The 19,684-nt window shown below is 40.3% G+C and overlaps 1 protein-coding gene across 2 annotated transcripts in view; it reads right to left on the bottom strand.

Annotated features, from left to right (window-relative positions):
- LOC109632544 (MAM domain containing glycosylphosphatidylinositol anchor 2a) overlaps window positions 1–18,392 on the bottom strand; it is a 240,666-nt gene extending 222,274 nt beyond the window's left edge. For both annotated transcript variants that reach the window (XM_020091880.2, XM_069514662.1), the window contains exon 1: window positions 18,223–18,392. The gene's annotated coding sequence lies outside the window, so the exon portion shown is untranslated. The remainder of the gene's footprint in view (window positions 1–18,222) is intronic.
- Between the last annotated feature and the right edge of the window lie 1,292 nt (window positions 18,393–19,684).

Consider the following 19,684-nt stretch of genomic DNA (forward strand, 5'->3'; position numbering starts at 1 on the left):
AGATGCTATGACTTGTTACTGCATGAAAAGCACAAGATAACCAGGGTGCCAGACCAAAACAGATGCCACAATTCTTTTGAGTGGTTGCATTTGTGTGAGTGCGTGATAATCATCAGACCGATTTGAAAACCACCTAATACATTATAGATGATATGCTGGGTGCAGAGAGATGCGTGGTAGATGTAGGTTACTGTAAAGTTCTGAAATGCAGATTAGGACCTGCAAATGCCAGGGTGTGCATTTGTGTGTGACAGAGCAGCTGGTGGAGAGGGAGACCCAACATGACAGAGAAAAAGAAGAAAAAGTTAAACTTTTAACCAAAATGCATCACGTAGTACCCACAGTTGCAGTACAAGGGGGATGCTGTGCAGTCAGTGTATTATAGGAAATATAGCTAATCGATTGCAGATTGTAGTAACCAAATTAGCCTCCATGCAAAGACATGCATGCTGATATGATTAGCTTTTATTTGATAACATTTTTGCTATAGGAGTTCTCTCCATGCCAGTGTAGGTTTTCTCCTGGTTCACTCCCACGGTCATAAAACATGCAGCTTAGTTTAATTGGAGACTATAAAGTTTCCCGTAGGTGTGTGCATGGATAGTTGTTTTTGTTTCCATATGTCAGCCCTGTTTTGTCCAAGGGCTCTGTCTCTGTCAGATTGGATTAGCTCCCATCCCAAACTTCTATTTTTCAGATTGAAATACTTTGCAAATATGAAGTCTATGGTCACTATCAATTTAAACATCAATGCAAAGTGACGTCATGGGAATTAAGCCAGGAAGATCAATCATTTTTGTGCTGTACAAAAAAAAGGAGGTGTGACCAACTGAGAAATTTGGTAGCGCCTGTGATCCCAGTAGAAAAGTTTGTCTAGAGCCAAGATGACCTTAACGATTGAAAGTAAAAGACATCTCCTTCATTTATAACGTGCAGTACAACAACAATAACACAACATTCCCCTCTGCTGAATCCATTGTACGCTCAACCACAGTTAAATATGTTGTCAGAAAACCAAGGTTTGCTTTGCCAAGCATCCACACTGAGAACTATAACTATAAATGATTTAGTTTGAAACACCATTGTACATGAATGGCCACAGTTATAATGGCAACGATAAATAACATCCTTGGGATCACAATCAGAGTGAGCCAAAATACAGAATGTATTATATCACATAAAGAATTCTCTAACACAGGGGATTTAATTGCAGACAGACACACCGCTGAGGTGAAAGGTGACTGTCTGATAAAATAAACTCTATTCATGAACACGACGAAAAATGAAGACAGGTGTGATGCAATCAGTCTCACCCTTGGAACCATGGGTGTTTTCTGACACAGCTGACTGACTTAGTGCCACTGAATGTTATCATTACAGTCATCTTTCCAGTTGTGGACAGTGCTTTGTGCCTTGTATAAAGGCTCTTCGTATGTTTTCTATTCCTCAACAGAGAAACAGGTCTCATAGTTGCTTACTGAGCGATAACCAACTCTCCCACGTCCTTTGTGTAAACAAAATCTTACACTGTACCTTCCGCTTTTGGCTTAATTAGAAAATTACGACAACTCCACCATCTGTGCCAGTTTGTAACATCTGTGTTCCTAAACAAAGAAAGTGGGTGGTGACTTTTGGATGAGATGTAACACTTGCGCTGCAGTTAAATCAGGAGAGCAGAGCAGCAGAGGAAAGTAGGTAAGGACAAAATGTGCTCTTGCTAGTAATCAGCTGTTTAACTGCTAATCAGGGCTCCACTGATTTATAGCATTGCTCAATGTGCTCCCATCGCCACTCAATCACACAAACCCAACACAATACAGTAGAGCAGTTGTTAAGACAAACACCCCGTCCTTCCATTAGTTCAACAAGAGCTATTCATTAATTTATTTATCTGGGCACTCACAGGAGCAAGGCCATGGAGATACAGCGGAGGGAGCTTTTTAATCAAGCCCCAGCTCCCAACCGGCTGACTGATGTGCAGCGACGCGTGTTTGTTTATCAAGGGTGCAGCTGCCAGAGGGCAAGGTGATGAGGGAAATTCTCCCTCTCCCCCTGTTCCTCTCCTCCCTACACATTGAGAACAGTTCTGGGAGAAAGACAAAAAACAAAAAGGCAACGAGGATCTTGAACTTTTTCTAACCAGATATATAGCACTGAGTGTAATTAGACGCTGTCGGGAATGAGGACAATTAAGTGTGGTTTTGGTGTCCCCCAGAGTTCTCTCAATGGGCCAAATTATAAAACGGGTGCAAAAAGATTGATGAGTTCAATGTTTTCCAAATGAGCAGCCTTATACACATAATTACACCACGGAAATGAAGGGATCATCACGATACAAACTCAGGCGAGGGTATGCTAATTGCTCATCAAATGGGAAGGCTGCGGTGTCAGCTACACAACCGCAGTATTCAGAGTAAAAAAGAAGGGCTGGGGAGGGGGCTCTGCTGCTCAGATTAATGTGATCCATCTTCCTTTTGTCTATGTTCATTATTCTATATTCACACCCTAACCCTGGTTATCTAGTCCTGCACTCCGCAGCAGTCGGATGCACAAGGACGTTGCACTGGTTCAAACAGCGCTGTAACATGTCTGCTATTCAACGCCGCTTCAGTGTGGTGCAGGATTTTTCTGCTGGCTCCATTTGACATGTTGTGGATTCAGTATAAAGGTTGTTGGAGTAGATTTGCTGATTTGTCTGACAGTATTTTTATGAATCTCACTCCTGTGTGCAAAGTTAACATTCAGATTAACTTTCCCCTGGGTTTGCAATGACACAGTGCAGAGGAGGACATTTTGTCACCAACTAGACATCAGTAAGTAATATTTAGTGGAGTGATCTTGGGGATAATGACATGACTAATTTGAATAAATCCCTCCTCTTTGGTATGGGGGTTGCAATTATCATTAGAGGTTATAGGAAGTCAGACGCAGCTGCCAGAATCCCTGTTAAATTGGTGGAAATGGTCCAAATGTAACTTGGATTTAAAATATGAGGACATTAAACCTTTGATCATACAGTTCTGATTTTCATTTTTAGTATTCACACTTTTTTTTCTTCTTTATTTGACCGTGGCGAACACAGAGGAAAATATTCTGCATCGTCTTGTTTCCGGTTCTCGCTTGACCCTGTGTAATTTACATGAGGAATTATATTTCTTTTTTGATTTAGTACTTGAATTCAAAACAAATAAAATTCTCACTGACCATCAGACCGATGATATCCTTGTACTAAGCCTGAGGTGTCAGTGTTACGGGCGACGGTCTACTTATCAAAGCCACAGGAATGGATGGCAAATCCCTTTTTCCCTGACCTTATCTGATATCTTTCCTGCAAACCTTTCAGCACACTCATCCTGCATTGCATTAGACCATATAGCCTTCAGCTCACCAGACTGGCGTGTATCCTTCCCATCTTCCTCCCACATCCCCACATGAATAAGTGAGTGGCCAAGGAAGGGTTGTCTAGATCCCTTTAGATTTCCTCTGGGATGCCCAGTACTTCCTCATGGAACACTGTCCATTAAGAGATGCTTGCAAAGGCAGGACTCACATTGCAGAGGGTTTGTATGAAAAATTTCATGCAGATTGGACTACATATTTAATTAGTTTTTCTATGGTTCAAGAGACTAAAACACGTGAACCAAAGTTACATAAGAGCAGTGTTTAAATAGAGTAGAGGTGTAGGAAGCTGATTTTAAATTTTACAACAAAATGCTTTCTAATGTGTGAACTGCGCTGATTGCCATCAGGGGACGCAACGCTGCAATGTGAATGAGTTAGAATAGAAAATGAAGTGGAACATTCACTGGCAACTAAAGATTCAACTAACAATTATTCTGACTGAATAATGTATAACTATTTTAATGATGGTGTATAAAGGGTAAAAATTCATCCCCAGGTTGAGGAGTTCCAACAATCTGAAACTGTTAACAATCATAATTTGAAAAACTTGTGAAACGTGAACTTTTGCAATTTCAGCTTAAAAATAAATAAATCCAAAGTTTCCAGGTAATTGTGTATTGAGAAACAAATTGGTCTCAGCTTTATAGGTATACATTTCAATAATCGTTTCAGTCATTATTTCAAGCAAAGATTCAAAACTTTAACTCAAAGTTCTTCTGTTTTATATAATTGTAAATTAACATCTTTGTGTTTGGACGGACTAAGACATTTGAGGACTTCACTCTGATTAATTGGGTAATTTAGTCTATTATACAGCAATATCTATCGAAGGTTTGTTAATAAGATAGCCACCTTGATCCAATATTCAAAGTAAGGGTATTGCAGAAAAACCCTCTACTTTAATAAATTCAGAATAGAGATTTCTTAACAAATAGAGTAGTATAATTTTCTCTTCATATTTTTTATTTTAATTTCGAGGCCAACTCCCAGTGTGTGTTATGATCGTTGCCTCTCTGTGTCCTCCCTCTGAAGCCGCTGGCCTTCCCCATGTTTATTGAGCTTGATGGCTCCAGCTCTGTTCTGCAGTGAAGTAAACATGACACCCGAGTGGACACACTCATTTTCCTTTTTCCACCTTGTGACGTCTCTCAGATCAGACAGCACTGTAAAAACCTGTCCCCCGCCCACCTCAGTGCCGTTAACCCAGAAATACTGCAGTCACGCATTATTTTTGGCTGGACTGCAACAGCATGATTGGCTCTATAAAAGCCAATGTCCATGACTGAGTAAGAGTGAGCAGACTTTGTGATATAGTTACACAGTTAATAAGCCAAACACTACATGAATGTGGTGAGGAGTTTCCCCCATTGGCTGTTGCTCTTTCCAAATGAATTGGCAGACAAATCATCAGGGGAGATTTTACAGGCTGTGTTGCCAGATAAACTGACTTTTAAGATCCCTTTAGTGATTTTATTTCCAAGATAAACCAAGGAACAAATCAGTTGCAAAAACCTAATATATGGGCAATGCCACTTTCCTTAGAAGAGTCAACAGTATTGCTCTGGATGTACGTCCTGTGGCTTTCCCTCTGCAGGCCCGTCTTTCCATGTGACTCATTCAGGCGACCAGGCAGCAGTTGGCACACAATATAAATGAGCTTCTAACTTTCTCCCAGGGTGACTATTTCTCTGAATATAGCAAAAATCACAGCACAGCCGTCGTCCTTAATTATGTGAAGTGATATTGTCAGGCGGTGTCATGGTTGTAAAATCACAATTTTAGCTGTGCAAGGCTACAGCTTGGTAATGGCATGGGACTGCTGGTTAACATGTAGTCATAATGTGCTGCTGTTTCAGTCACTAAGTCACGCATGATCCACTGTCAGAGAAACATTGAGACTTATTGGGAATTCAGCTCTAATTGAAATTCTGTACATGTGAGCAGTGACAATAGGAGATGAGCGATAAAAACAAAGGTTTTCAATAATTCCTCTTAACTGAACCAGGCCAAGCCATATCCTACACAGAGCACTCTGTGGCCATGTTTACAATAATGGCCAGGCTAACTAGCTGCTAGCCACCATACAGGCCCGATAACTGTCTGCAGTGTTTGAGTGAGCACAGCTTCAAGTTTTAAATCACACACATCAACTAAAGCGTCTCAGACACTGACAAGATCACAGACCTGCAGATAAGCATCAGATCTTCCTGTACACAGAATAGCATTGTTCAGTTGTGCTTCTGGTTTGTGTTAGAGGCCATTTTCACTAAGCTTTGTGACGCATGCACCAAACTGGCTGTGTGTCTGTTGTTCACACAGAGCGCATGTCTTCTGCATGCCTGATGCAGAGCTGCTGTGTGAGGTTTCGGGTATGAATACTTCATTTCCTTGAATAAATGCCAGGAGTCTATGATATGAAGCCGTGCATCTATCACCACTGTATTCACAATAAAAACATTATTCAAACAAATGAATGGATTCAGTCAACAGAGAAGTTAGAGAGCTTTTACTTTGAAATAGGTACAGGCAGTGTTGCACATATAGATCATTGACACTGTCCAGTTTGCTGTGAACTGCATGGAGTACATGGTGAAAATTTGGCGAGACACCTACTCTCTAGAAGAGCAGCGCGGCTCACATGCGTAAGATGCACCTGAGACGCGTGGCTAACGTGGGCAGTGTGGCTAACCTGATAACATGTGTCACCCACGCATCCAGCACGGCCCGGGCGTAACACCCATAGACTGTACAAGCAACACCTTGTTGAGAACACAAAGGAAGGGGGGTTTTACTCCAAGATGCTGGTGCCACATCTAAAGGCAGTGAATATATCATATTAATCATTCTTTTGTTTTATTTCTAGCAACTCGGATAAACCTTCACCGTTTCTACACTTGTTCATCCATTATTTCATTCATTCATTTAAATGTTCATGAAATTTTTGTCTTTTATGCAGAAAGTTATGAGGGAAGTTAAGAGAGGACTGCTCTTTGTCACTATCAGTATCATCGTTGAAATAGTTATAGTCATGAGCCCAGTTTGAAGTCACAGAGCAGAACGGGCTAAGAAGAGCATTAAAAAAAAAAAATACACACAGAGGTATAAAGTCAGACATGGTCACGCTTGGACCAAAGGGTACAACTTATCTCCCAGCTGTCACATTCACACTGAAGATCCTGGATTGAATTTATATATATTTAGGGGTCCATTCATTAGTGCACAAATATGTGTGTGTTCAGTCAAAACTTATTGGAGAGGAGGAGAAAGAGTGCATCGGCATTAATGGGTTTTTCCTCAGAGCATTTGTCAGTCAGGACCATGGACAGCACCACAGAGAAACTCTAGCCAAACTTTAATCGAGCGAATAATCCAAACTCTATGATGGAGACTGCAACCAAATTCAAATGTGCTCCTGGCAGCACAGTGGCATCTTGAAAAGTATAATGTGCAAGTGTTTTATGTGTGTCAGACCGAGCTTTTCAGAAACCTTGAGAGAACTACACTGACATCCATTCGATGCAGGATTTTAACAAAGAGGCTTGTGACTAATAGTTTGGACACATGTACTTCAGCTTGTGACAACTGAGCTCCAGTGTTAATCATGTCTGGGTTTAAGGATCAAATGAATGAAAATTAGCTTTGTTTAATTATGGCCTTCAGTATAGAAAATTAGAGACTGGAAAGACACAAGCTGTTGGAAGGAGGAATAATCTCTCACACCTGCAGGATGACACATTCTCTAAGTCCCTCTAAGTCCCTTTAACAAATATGTCCACAAATCAGCCTGAAAGATTGTCTGCATGGAAATGGAGGAGTGACAAAAATATTTCACGTGATATGCATTTTAAGATGCGTTAGTATGGACAGGGATTAACACTGATATGGAGCCAAAGCTCACAGAGATCCCTTTTGTTTGAAATCCTTGTTTGGATGGACCCATGGAGACATAAACAAGACGGACAGAAACAAACAGGAAGAGAATGAGCTGTGCGCCCCTTCCTAACCTCCATGCTTCGAGGGCTGTGCATTGGTCAGGTTAACCTACCAGCTGTCTCAAGGCAGCTCTTCAACTCAACGCCCAAATGCTGGTGTCTGCCTCTGAGCTTATCAGGCTTTCCCAGATGGTGATTTGAGCGCATGGAGGGACTGAGAGGCGCACTGAAAGGGAAAGGGGAGTGGAGGTGAGTTTACGAAGATGAAACAGACTCTACACTTGGGGTCAAAAAATGTGACTCCTTTTTTTTTTTTTTTTTTTTTTTTTTTAACTCCTGCACTCTTAAAGAAGGAAAAGCAAAAAAGGGCGGAAAAGGAGCTATGATGTTTTAAAATATTTGAAGTAGGGCTGGGGGCATCGGTAATGTTCATTTAAGAAAACAAAAATTTGTCTCCAAGCTTTTGAGCTTATTGTGCATCCACTGAGGTGTTATAATCAAATCTCTCACCCAACACTGTCAAAGTATTCAGTTATGTTCAGTCTGCTGCGCATAGGCTTTTTAAATGACATTAAAACATGCTCTACCACTCTCAGGGATCATTTTAAAGATGGCAACAGTTCGATTTCTTCTCCAACTCATTATACAAAAATCATTTCATAACCAGTTTTACCCTATATTTGAAATTAACATCATAAATCAGGATAATTTGTTTACAGAATGTTACACATGTTTGTGACAGCGACAAACAGCAAAGTGTCATCATGATCAGCGGGGGTTCAAGTGTTGTGTTACCAAATGCGGTGCTACAGGATGCATCCATGCAAGTTCAAGAGCTAATTGCCTGTAATGTCATTTTATCTGCTTCAGCAAGTTATTGACAGCAACATCCCAGATGCCTGTTCATCCTTCTGTCAGCTCGTCAGCATGGGAGACACCATTATCATCTCATTAAGGCTCACGCTTTCATATAATCCTGACATTTCCTCTTGCTCTCTCCGAGCTTTGGGAGCTGCAACACTTGGCTGTATTGTAGTGTGTCGTAATGGTGGAATGCAGTGTGTGAGTGTGTGTGTGTGTGTGTGTGTGTGTGTGTGTGTGTGTGTGTGTGTGTGTGTGTGTGTGTGTGTGTGTGTGTGTGTGTGTGTGTGTGTGTAGAAGAGGATGAGAGGTAATAAAGGCAGTTTTAATTTCCTGGAGCCACTCAGACAGTCCTTATCCATCTGCTTCTTCTGTCTAACAACCTTGCAGCCTTTAAATCTCCACATTCTTGTTCTTCAGCATAAGAGAAAAACTGCATACTTTAATACAACATATGCTGAATCCACACAAACAAATTCAAAAGAGTTGGCAGTGTTGTTCGTGGAAAGTGTATCCTCGAATGATGCCTAGTTATTACGGAAATGACCATTGTACAGTCAGCGAAGAAAAGGTCACAGACAGACATGAGGGATGGGAGGTGCGTTGGGCCGATGGGAGGAACTCAAGAGTCGTGTGTCAAGGATTAATCTTGTCTTCCCAGAGTTACCTGGGGAACGAGAACATGCTTCCTGCTTGAGAGCAGAAAAAATTCCACAGAAAACAAAAAAAGAACAAACGTGCTTGTGTGTCTTTGAAGAAAAAATGAAATGGATGTATCTGCCCACACTGAGTTAGCTGTTTTCCCATGTGAGGGAGTGATCACATGGTCTTTAAAGGTGTGCAGGGTCTACAGACGACCTTCTCTCTGAACTGTTTTTCTTTTCATCTGCTGTTTCCAGCGACTCGCCGCTGTGCCCCTTATTAATCTTCCATGAAAAAAAACACTCAGTTTCATCCGAACGCCAGGTGCAGAGGGATATCAGAGCAATCGATGCGAGGAGTTTCTGTGAAGGAAGCAGCAGTGGGTGCCGGGGATGTGGGCGAAGGTGAGAGTCTCAGTCTGAATCTACAATTCATCCTGTACAGGCTGCAGCGAGAACAGAGGGAGAAGTTCCATATTTCCACTTCAGCAGCCATCAATAGCTCGCAGGCCGTCTCCCACAGCGCTGCTCCATGATTGCAGCTGTCATAGGATGGTTAGGTGTAAATCAGGCGAAACTGAAGCAGGTCCAGATCGATGAGCAAACATGAGAAAAACAAGCTACTGTAAGTCGTATTGTATAATAGTATTGAGAGATATTTTACCCTCAGTGATAACTTTTAAGTTTTTGCATTTTGCAAGTGTAATAATTTGTCCACATTTATGAATCTTGACAGGGAAATAATCAGACACAGCAGGGGATATCCAAGCATCTTGCTCAAGTGCACTACAATAGAGCAGAAGTCGCATGCATGAAAAGAGATAAAAATAAAGCTGTGAGCAGAAATACAGCAATTTATAGAAAATGATTCATGTGTACAAAGTTGAATGAATTTAAATCTTCAGTGTGTTAGGTGAATGGGATCTATTGGCAGAAAATTAATAAAACATAATCCTATTGATGATTTCAGTGATGTGTGTTTCATTTAAATTGTAGGAATTGTTTTCTTTACCCTAGAATGGGCCTTTATATTTAAATATATAGAGCGGGTCCTCTCTACAGTAGCTCTAACTGGACAAACCAAACACCTTTTGAGTTTTTAAGACAAGTGAAGTCTGCCACAGGTTCTCTTTGTGGAAGGGGAGGGTGAGGTGAGGGATATTCAGCTGGAACATGTATATATAATTAAATTCAACACCGTGACCCTTTAAAAGCCCAACCATATTTAGAAGAGCTAATCTAGACAGTCTATTATCTTTTTATATTATATACTATCTTTTTTTAAGATTTGAAGACTGGGAGCGAAACTTAAAGATTAAAAATTAATTCTGCTATCATGAAAATGTTGTCTTACATAATCTTGGATGAAATTATCTTTTAAATTTTAAGCATTTGCATTCATGGAAAGTAGGCCTGTAACTTTGTATTAAAAATGTGAACATCATTGAAACTTTGTGACCTTGAATGACCCATCAAATATCCAAATATATAATCTAGAAGCGCATCAGATTATCTGAAGTAGTTTGTTTCCTGATCCAGCAGAGGGCAATTACTATCAGTTTGACCTATTGCATGCCCTCTTGACCCATCAGTGAAGTAATTCAGTAATTAATTTAATTTTTAATTAATTAAAAAATGGAGGGCGAAAGTGAGCAAATGCCTCCGGAGCAGACAATTGTGACACCAGAGCATCTGAGTAGCAGTGTGTGGAGGTTTTTTGGGTTCTATATTGTAAACGGCACAGCAACAATCGAAGGTGAAGCTCTTTGTCGTCTTTGTATCATGCAACTACCTTATACCAAATCTCTGGGCCCAGCTGTGTGTAGCAGCAGGCACCACAGACGAGTGGAACAAGTATTCAGCCTTGTCTGACTGCCGCACGTGTGTCATGTCAAATTTAGTTGAAGTTGACTTTTGTAAAAACTGGCTATGACAATAATAATGGTTACATATCACTGTGTACAACGTGGATCTACAGTGGCAGCCTCTCTTGGTGACCAACATGATTGTGGTTGGTTAGTTGTCTCTATAAACATCGGCTTTCCAGATATTGCAAGTAGCCACAGAACTTGTTGGAGCTAGACAGCTAAAGATACCTCCAGACTGCTGACCCTTTTTTTAAGCAATAAAAGATTTCTTCCTATCAAAATATACAGAGCAGCAAAGGGAATTTTTGACAGTGATTTTTTGATATATGCATATCTGGAGCAAACATACATAATCCATCAAAGGTGGATCATTTGGATTGGATTGGTACAACCCTATAATAATCGATAATAATGGCATAAGAGATTAATGTAACATCAGGGAGAAACTGAACTCTTGCTTCTGCTCCTGGGAGTCTTTGCAAAGCTCATGTCACAGAAATCACACATTTCATGTGTAACATTCAAAGTGAGACCATTCATCTTTCAGATGAGAGCTTATCATGTTTGCCATATGCTTGCATCTGTATGGCCCAAGTCAAAAGCAGAGCGTTTTAGTAGCAGTGTATATGTGCCTACCTGCACGGCTTCATAAATATTCTTGACTTCACTATTTCAAATCAGCAGACTAGAACTGAACTGATAGATGCACTGAAACAGATCAGCATAACAGGTCTGCAGGAGGAATATATTATTCTTCATATCTGACAGTTATGAGTACATGGATTTGTGCTTCATTCTTGCCTCCACTGGAGTACATTACATTGATCTCTCAGACTAACAGTCCTAAAACCTTGCAGGACAGAATGTCTTCAGACACAATCCATATGCAAGAGACAGCATCGCACAGTACACTTAAATTGGGCTTAGCTCAGAGATACACTGATATAATACGAGTGTGACGCCAGGCACCATGATGCTGATGACATTTTCAGATTCCTGCTGCAGGATCACATTTCCATCTTCCCACTAAGACCGTTTTACTGGGTTTAATACCAAAATAAAATCATTCGGACAATGTTAATTTGTCTGCTTGCACACACTGATTATTACTTTCAGCAGCATTACCAACGTTGAAAATATCACACGTTAATGCACTCCAATTTATTTAAATTGTGGCACATCAATGACAAATCGAAGGGAAGAAAAAAAACTGCCTGTATAAAATGTGCGACAGCTTGCTATAAATCCACATCGGATAAATTGGACCAATTATTCTCCTCCTGTCATGAATAAACAGGCCATTTGGTTGACTCAGATCCTATACATAGCTGCTCCTGTTGTTTGTACAGCTATTCTAATGTGCCACCACAGGGCTGCGTACTACAGATGTGCCAGAAAAGCCAGGAAAGCTCAGTTAGCCGCTCCATCCCATCAGGAATACCAAGTACATGTTCAGACTACTGAGGGGATGTGAATACAGATGCCTGTGTTCAGCCTCAGCTCGCTGGCTGGCGGCAGAATGCCACCATATTACAAAAACAAAGTCTAATCGTCTGACTGTGGTGCTCATCAGAGGAAACATGATTCCTCTTGTTCTGCAGAGCTGCTGGTTGCTTTAGCAGCACGGTGCCTCCGTATGCATATAAACACAGACTGAACACACACATATGGATGCAGACACACAGGCTAACATACAGTAGATACACATACACACACAATGTGCAGTCATTATAGTATTCCTGAGGCGGTGGAGAGGGCAGCATGCCCCGGCTGTCGTACATGAGTTAACATGAGTGATATGGCTCCGTGCCTCAGGCCCGGGTTGTCACTCTGCTAAATTGTTGTAATTTTCTTCTTCTGGCCTGGCCCTCAGTTGTGCAACATTCTATATTTCACCTCCCCACTGTCCTTAGGTCGGAGAGGCATTAAAAAAACTACACCCTAATCCATCTAATATGGACAAAAGGTTGCCTTGGAAAAAAAGGATTTAGCTTTAAAATGTTTTAACCTCTATTCTTCAGATGATATACAATCATACGGCTCAATGACACCCAATTGGAGAAATTGCAATTCAATAGGGCATCATGTCGAGCTGATGCCTCCCCTCCCTCTCATTGAATTCAAGACTGCATGCGGTCATAATGGTCAAACAGAGGTTGCTCAGGTTGACAACCATTGTCCGAAACTTTTATTTGCCATAAAGCATTTTTCCTACCTAACAAGGAATTTCAGCAAATAATGTGTCTTAAAAATGAAAACATCATATATAAAATCTCAACTGACTCTAAAGGAAGAAGCCTGAATACATTACATACAGCCTCTTCTGAAAACTCTGAATCTGAAAACTCCGCTGGCTTGACCATGCTCACTGCAGGAGACTAGACAGAGAGGCCCATGGCACAAAAGATCTATTTTGGCTTATTTCAGCAAACATTACAGAAAGTAGAAGTAAGCAGCATGTTGTAAAGTCTTGTTTGTCCATTTCCATAATCGAAGGCTGAAACATGACTCAGTGAGAAAGTCAGACTTACAGTACAATCAATGAAAAAGCCGTTTGCAGTCTTTACTTTGTTTCATGACCTTAAATTAATCCTTATATTTTTTTTAAACTCAACCTTGTAAGTTTGCAAGATGTGCCAATGTGTGTTTGTGTGTGTGTTTTCAAGGACAAACTAAGAAAAGTTAGAGCAACAGAGAAAAGGATGATGAAGAGGAGGAGGGGGGATGCAGGGTGAGGTGGGGGAGAACAGCAAAGTGTCCATGTGCACGCAGTCTTGTACTCAGCTGCTGAGTGTGGCTCTCAGGTTGCCATTTGTCCATTCCCCGCTCCAGAGAGAGGGGCGAGGCGCTGAGAGAGACTCCCTGCAGCAGATGGCAGAGTTATGCTCTGCAGAGGTGAGAAATAGCCCATTAGCCTCACCAAAAATTACAGCCTGCCTCCTCTTTAGTGCTCAGCCTCGAGTACACCTGACCAGACGGGGACTGTGCCTGGCATGATCATCACTCTGTAATCGGAGTGTTGACAACAAGTCGACAAAAACAACTAGATCTGCTTTAGCTATACTTCCTTCCTTACTATATGAGTAAGGTTGTGTATCTTTTGGGTTTTTTCCAGATACCCCTGTTAAATTGATACTTTTGAAAACATACCAGCGCCCAAACTGATACTGTATTCTTTGAAAGTGCACAAAACGATAAGAATAGCTATAAGAATAAGGCACATTGGAAGTTGAAATTCAACAAATGAACAGTTTAAAGAATACTCAAATCAAATATACAAGTATAAAGAAGTCCAAAACTAAAACTAAATTAACAAAATAACAATGAATGAAACCACTACAATAATTTAACACTCAATAACACTTTCAGTGCTTAATACAGCAAAATACTCCAAACTTATCAACTGCCTCCCACAGCCAGGGTGAGATACGTCCACACAGAGGGCTGATGTGCTCGACATGGGGTCACACAAGCAGTCAAACAGGGAGCATCCCCTCTGCTTTTAAATGCTTGCGTGCGTCACAGGTGTTTCATTAGGTATGCTGTGTTTCCTCCCTTGTTTTCAAACACTTGCTGCATGGTGTCAGAATCAATTCATGTGAAATACAGCCACGCTTTGGACCGTTTAGCTTTAGGCATTTTGTTGTCGTGTCGACTCGAGTTTCAGGTAGCTACTTGCTGTAGGCTAAAGTTACACACTGAAAGAGCCATGTAGAGAGAGCATTGCCACCAGAGTTAAGTGTAATTTTAACTAGACAAGTGTGGGGATGTTTACGTTGCGCGTAAGCACGGTAAACTATTTCAATGCAGAGCTCAGGCACCGAAATGAGGCACCGAAATGAGGCGCCAAAATCTGCATTGTGATTCAGTACAGGCCGTGTAGGAACAGGTTTTTGGTACACATCCCTATGATCATCAACTCAACCGGGAAGAAAGGTCGACTGGAAATGGATAACAGTATATGAAGAGGGCAGAGGAGAAATATTGCAGCAATTAGATTCCATTAATGTCTAGCATCACTGCCCTAGGAGTGTAGAAATGCCTTCCACTCAGCATTCACAATACTTCCCATAAGCGTATTGTACCAGAAGGAACAAGATGAGGAAATGTGAGTTGTCAGCTAATCTTAAACGTCTGCATTTAAGCACTAAATGTTTATGCCCATTTAGAAAAGTATTAACTTCTCATATTTTGACTGTAACAGCTAAAAGATAAGCAATCTGTAAAGGCAAAGCTATGCCCAAGTGGCATTTATGAGCCTTTAATGCAATAACAAAATGTAAATGACCCTTTTGTGAGTCATCAAATGAGTGTGCTGTTGCCTCAACTATTTAATCAGCTGATAACAGCAGCCAGTGTGCACGTGAGAATGTAATCGTCTTGCTCTGTAGGATTTTCTTCAACAGCAGGGCGTTTAATGGAGCCTCTTTCCCTTTTTGAATAAGATTTGTGGCAAATGACTGAAATAACATTTCCATTCACACTGTAGGTATTGCCGTTGGAAAGAGGCACAAAAGAATAAGGGGCTTGAGAGACTTTGAATGCTTTCCCATTCACTGAATCAGTTGAGACTAAATTAATGCGGCAGCTTTCCAAGCAAAAGACACAGCGTTACACTGTGGGGACTTGATAAGCATAGAAGGATTAGCTTTCGTTACACTGGAAGAAGACAATTCGAGGAAGTTGCTTCAAAAGGAATTAAACAACCATAGATAGTCTATGTTCTACATGAGTTCAGGTGTTGATGGCAGGCCCTTCTGACCATTAGGAGGAAACCCACGGTGCACAACGGACAGAACTGTTAACACCACCCACATCATCTGTCGAGCATGGTCCTTATTTTTGCAGGAGACAGCAGTCACACTGAATAAGCCAGGGGACACAGAATTATGGGAAAAGAGTTTTTTTTTCCTCTTTGAATACAAAGTGTAACAAGACCCTTCACCACCTGAATCAGAAGATTGAAAAAGGCCATTTTGGTTGGCTTGAACTTTAAAGGGATAGTTCACCTAAAAATGAAAATTCACTCATTGTCCACTCACCAATATGCCGATGGAGGAGTGGGTCAAGTGTTTGAGTCCACAACACACTTTTAGAGTCTCAGGGGTAAAGAGCATTGCAGCTTTTAGGCTTAAAACACAGTGTGAATGACCTAGTTTCCAGTCGGGGCTTGGGGACACATGGATGAGACCTAACGAGCAATATGGAGGCATGTTATGTTTTTTTCTGTTGTTTTTCTGTTGTCTGAAGAAGAGGTCATCTTGGCTGTAAAACTGTTTACCCCTGAGACTCCTAAAGTGTTTTGTGGACTCAAACACTTCACCCACCCCTCCATCGGCACGGTGGTGAGTAGGAAATGAGTGCATTTTTCATATTTCGGTGAACTATCCCTTTAATGGAGTAGTAAATTATATTTTCATTCATAAATGAATGTATGGTGTCACAAAGGTCAACCTCATTAATTTAATGGAACATTAGAAATGTCAGTTCATGTCATAAAGCCAGGTGCTGCAGACTGATAAGACTTTTTTTTTTTTACAATAAAGAAACAGAAACACCTGCACACTGCAAATCTTCATGACTCGTTATCTCCACACATTTATCCAAGGGAACATGAACCACTACAATGGGAGATCAAACTAATGTGTGCCTCCATACTACGGACCCCTCGATGTGGAAGTGTTCCCAGAGGGTAATAATCTTATGACAACCCCTGTGTTTCAAACTGCACCAGACAATAGATGCACCGGTTAAGTATGTGTAGAGGGATAAGTTTCATCTCTGATGTTATTTCACTGTGGGCAGCCTCACTCTTGTGATGCACTTGATGGAGTTTGTGTGTAGATCACAAGTGTCACCTCAAGATGCTGTCACCTTCAACAGACAAGTTTCCACACGCCTTATTTTGTTAACAGGTTCTGATTCCATTCGGTTTTCACTTTGACAACAAATCCTCATCCACAGCGATCAACTCTCCTCTCATCACGAGATTTGATGTTACTCTGCACTGTTACAACTGTAAAATATAAGCTTTTCAAATCGGCAAGCATAAATACTGACAGCTAATCTGGGAAATGCTCATATCAGCCGTCCTAATCCGTCAACCAATAAATAGGTTGGTCTTAAATTGAAAACTGGCACTGCTTATTTAATGAACACGAGCAACGACTAATAGATGCAAATTAACCAAAAAGATTTTACATCTATAAAAAAAATGGAAAATAAAGTAGACAGTGGGCAAGTCATGTACTTTGTGTGACTCAGGTAACACTGACCTCTGCAGAAACCCAACATCATACCAAGACACACATTGCTGTGTTCTGAAATTACTGGACCAAGCTGCATGCTGATATCCTGCACTCACACACAACTAATGTAAACAATTAAGATACAAGCTGTTCTCCTTATAAAATACTTGAAACAGCATCTTGCAAAGCCAAACTGGATGATCAGGGTAGGTGTAGGTTTAATTGTGTGCAAGTGAAGATAAAGAAAGATTTGCAAAATGGAAAAACATTGAGCTTGTCATATGTTATTTTAAAAGAAGAACTGTGTCAGAAAGCCAAGTTAGAGAGGTCATCAATAAAACATGTCAAGTCTCTTTCAATCACTACTATAAAGATACAAATACAGCAACAACAAACTAGAGATTGGAGCAATGACTCAATTTCTTTTTGCTGACTGGAAATTCATCACCATTTTAATTAACTAATAAATCATTTTACACATATTTAAAGCAAAACTGAAAATTTCAATTTTACAAACGTGTGGATATTCTTTATCCAGTAGAGACGCTGAAACTGAATATCTATGGGTTTTGACATTTTTTGTAGACTACACTGTATATTGACGGCTATTTCGGACTTTGAAACAATTCAGGCTGTCACAGTGAGTGGAAATGAGGAGTTGGACCGTTGTTTCTGTTAGAACTGAGTTCACTCTTAGTAATGTTACATTACTTTTCTTGTAACATTAGCACAGCAGTAAGCCTTCTAGAATAACTGCATTTCCTTTAAACATATATTTCAGTTTTTTTATATGAGTATTATATTATATTATATTATATGGATTTAAATGTTAGATCTGTGTGTGTAGTACTAACATAACAAACTAACTACAATAAAGGAAAGATGCCACCTGAGCATCTGGTCTTTTTACATTACTTTTATTTTTAGAAAACTGATTCGTCAGAGAAAGAATCTGCAGATGAAAACAACTGGAACATGCAGCTCTGCATTTATAGACAACCCACAGAATGAAATGTGGATTGTTTAAGCACAGATGAGTGACTTAAACATGGATTCAAAACACTTAACAGTAACTACAAGTCCCACAACTACATACAGCACACATTCTTACAGCTAACTAAGGGTTAACCAACGCAAAATGACAACACAATACTTTGCCTTGTACTGTCGAGTTGAGAACATTTGACCTACAACAACATAAATACACACATTCTCCATGTAGCTTCCAGCAGCTTAGCCACCATGTATTATGTCTGAATGTTTGACTCACAGTGGAAGTTTTAGTCCTCTCCTGTTTCCTCTGTGAAGTATCCAGAGTCCCTCTGTCCTCACTGCTGCTGCCATCGTTTGTTTCTTTGTTAGTTTGTGTGTTGTGAGTTCAGAAGTGTTCGTTTCTCCTCCACAGTCCCACACGTTCTTCCTCAGAGGATCATCAACTCCACCTGTCGCGGCATCTCCCGGATGGACGTTTATCAGCAGCCTGCAGGGGGAGCTGTTTCCCCCACCTGCAGAGAAATGATAAACACCAGGGGAAACTAATAGAGCACAAAGCACTGGTGCAATAATTCAATATTTCATCACTCAAGCACTTCATTAGTATTCACCACTGTCAAGTTTACATGTACTGTTACTCTGTGCAATAATTATAAATAAAGTTTTCATTTTTGGTTTATCTTTAGGTCTATAGTATTTGTTGTCCCTCTATTCTGTCTATTTTTGTTGTGTTAAGTGTTTTGCCTTTTTATGTTTGCACATGGAGCTGGGAGAAACACAATTTTGTTCTGCTGTGCTCTTCTTGTTGTGTGGTCTGAATGACAATAACATAATCTTATTGTGAAAAAGTATGTATATGATGATTCACCTAACCTGTATGTTTTTGATCCATATTCGTTTGAGCATCCTTGAACTCTGCGCTATCATCTCTGGACATAATTAGTAATTAAAAGTTTTGTATCCACCCACATTTGGTTTCACATTCCACTACTGTCTTGTACAGTTCAAATCTATTGAACACTAGTGGTCAAGCTTATTTTGCAAGTTACTGTAGGTCTGTTATTAATTGTATGTCTATTTGTGTAAGTCTGTACGTCTTGCTGCTGTAATACTGCAAATTTTCCCATTGTGGGACTAATAAAGGACTTCTCATCTTATCTTAAGTACATTGAGTGACAAATACACCTGAGTCAAATCCCTAGTATGTGCACTCATAAATGGCAAATAAAGCAGATTATGTCTCTAAAAGAAGAAAAGAAGTGTTCTGATGGCCTAGTTGATTTATTTGTCATAAAACACTGTTCTGATAGATAAAGCATCACCATGACGACTAAAATTCATATGTCCCGCCCCTGAGCTTTTTTGGGGGGGGCTCAGTAAATCAACAAAAGATGTCAGATAATATGATAACCTGCGTTACATGCATTCAAAAGGAAAGTTTGGGGTTCACAATGTCGGTCAGTTTGTAGTGTTTGCCTAATAATAAAAAAGCTGCCCTAAACTATGGTGGCCCTGAGGGTCGAAACAAAACCCCATGAAACAGCAAACATTAAAACCAATGTAATGTTTATTTAACTCTTGACCAGTGTTGATTACTTTACCTAAGTAGATTTATTTTCAGGTACTTTACACTTTCACTCCACAACATATAACAACAACTATTCACACTTTCTACTCGATTTATAGAGGAACTGGTTCACTGATCCAATCAGAGTGGGCAGGTTAAACACCACCTCCTG

Source organism: Paralichthys olivaceus, chromosome 19 (genome assembly GCF_024713975.1).
Source record: "Paralichthys olivaceus isolate ysfri-2021 chromosome 19, ASM2471397v2, whole genome shotgun sequence".
NCBI classification, from domain to species: domain Eukaryota; kingdom Metazoa; phylum Chordata; class Actinopteri; order Pleuronectiformes; family Paralichthyidae; genus Paralichthys; species Paralichthys olivaceus.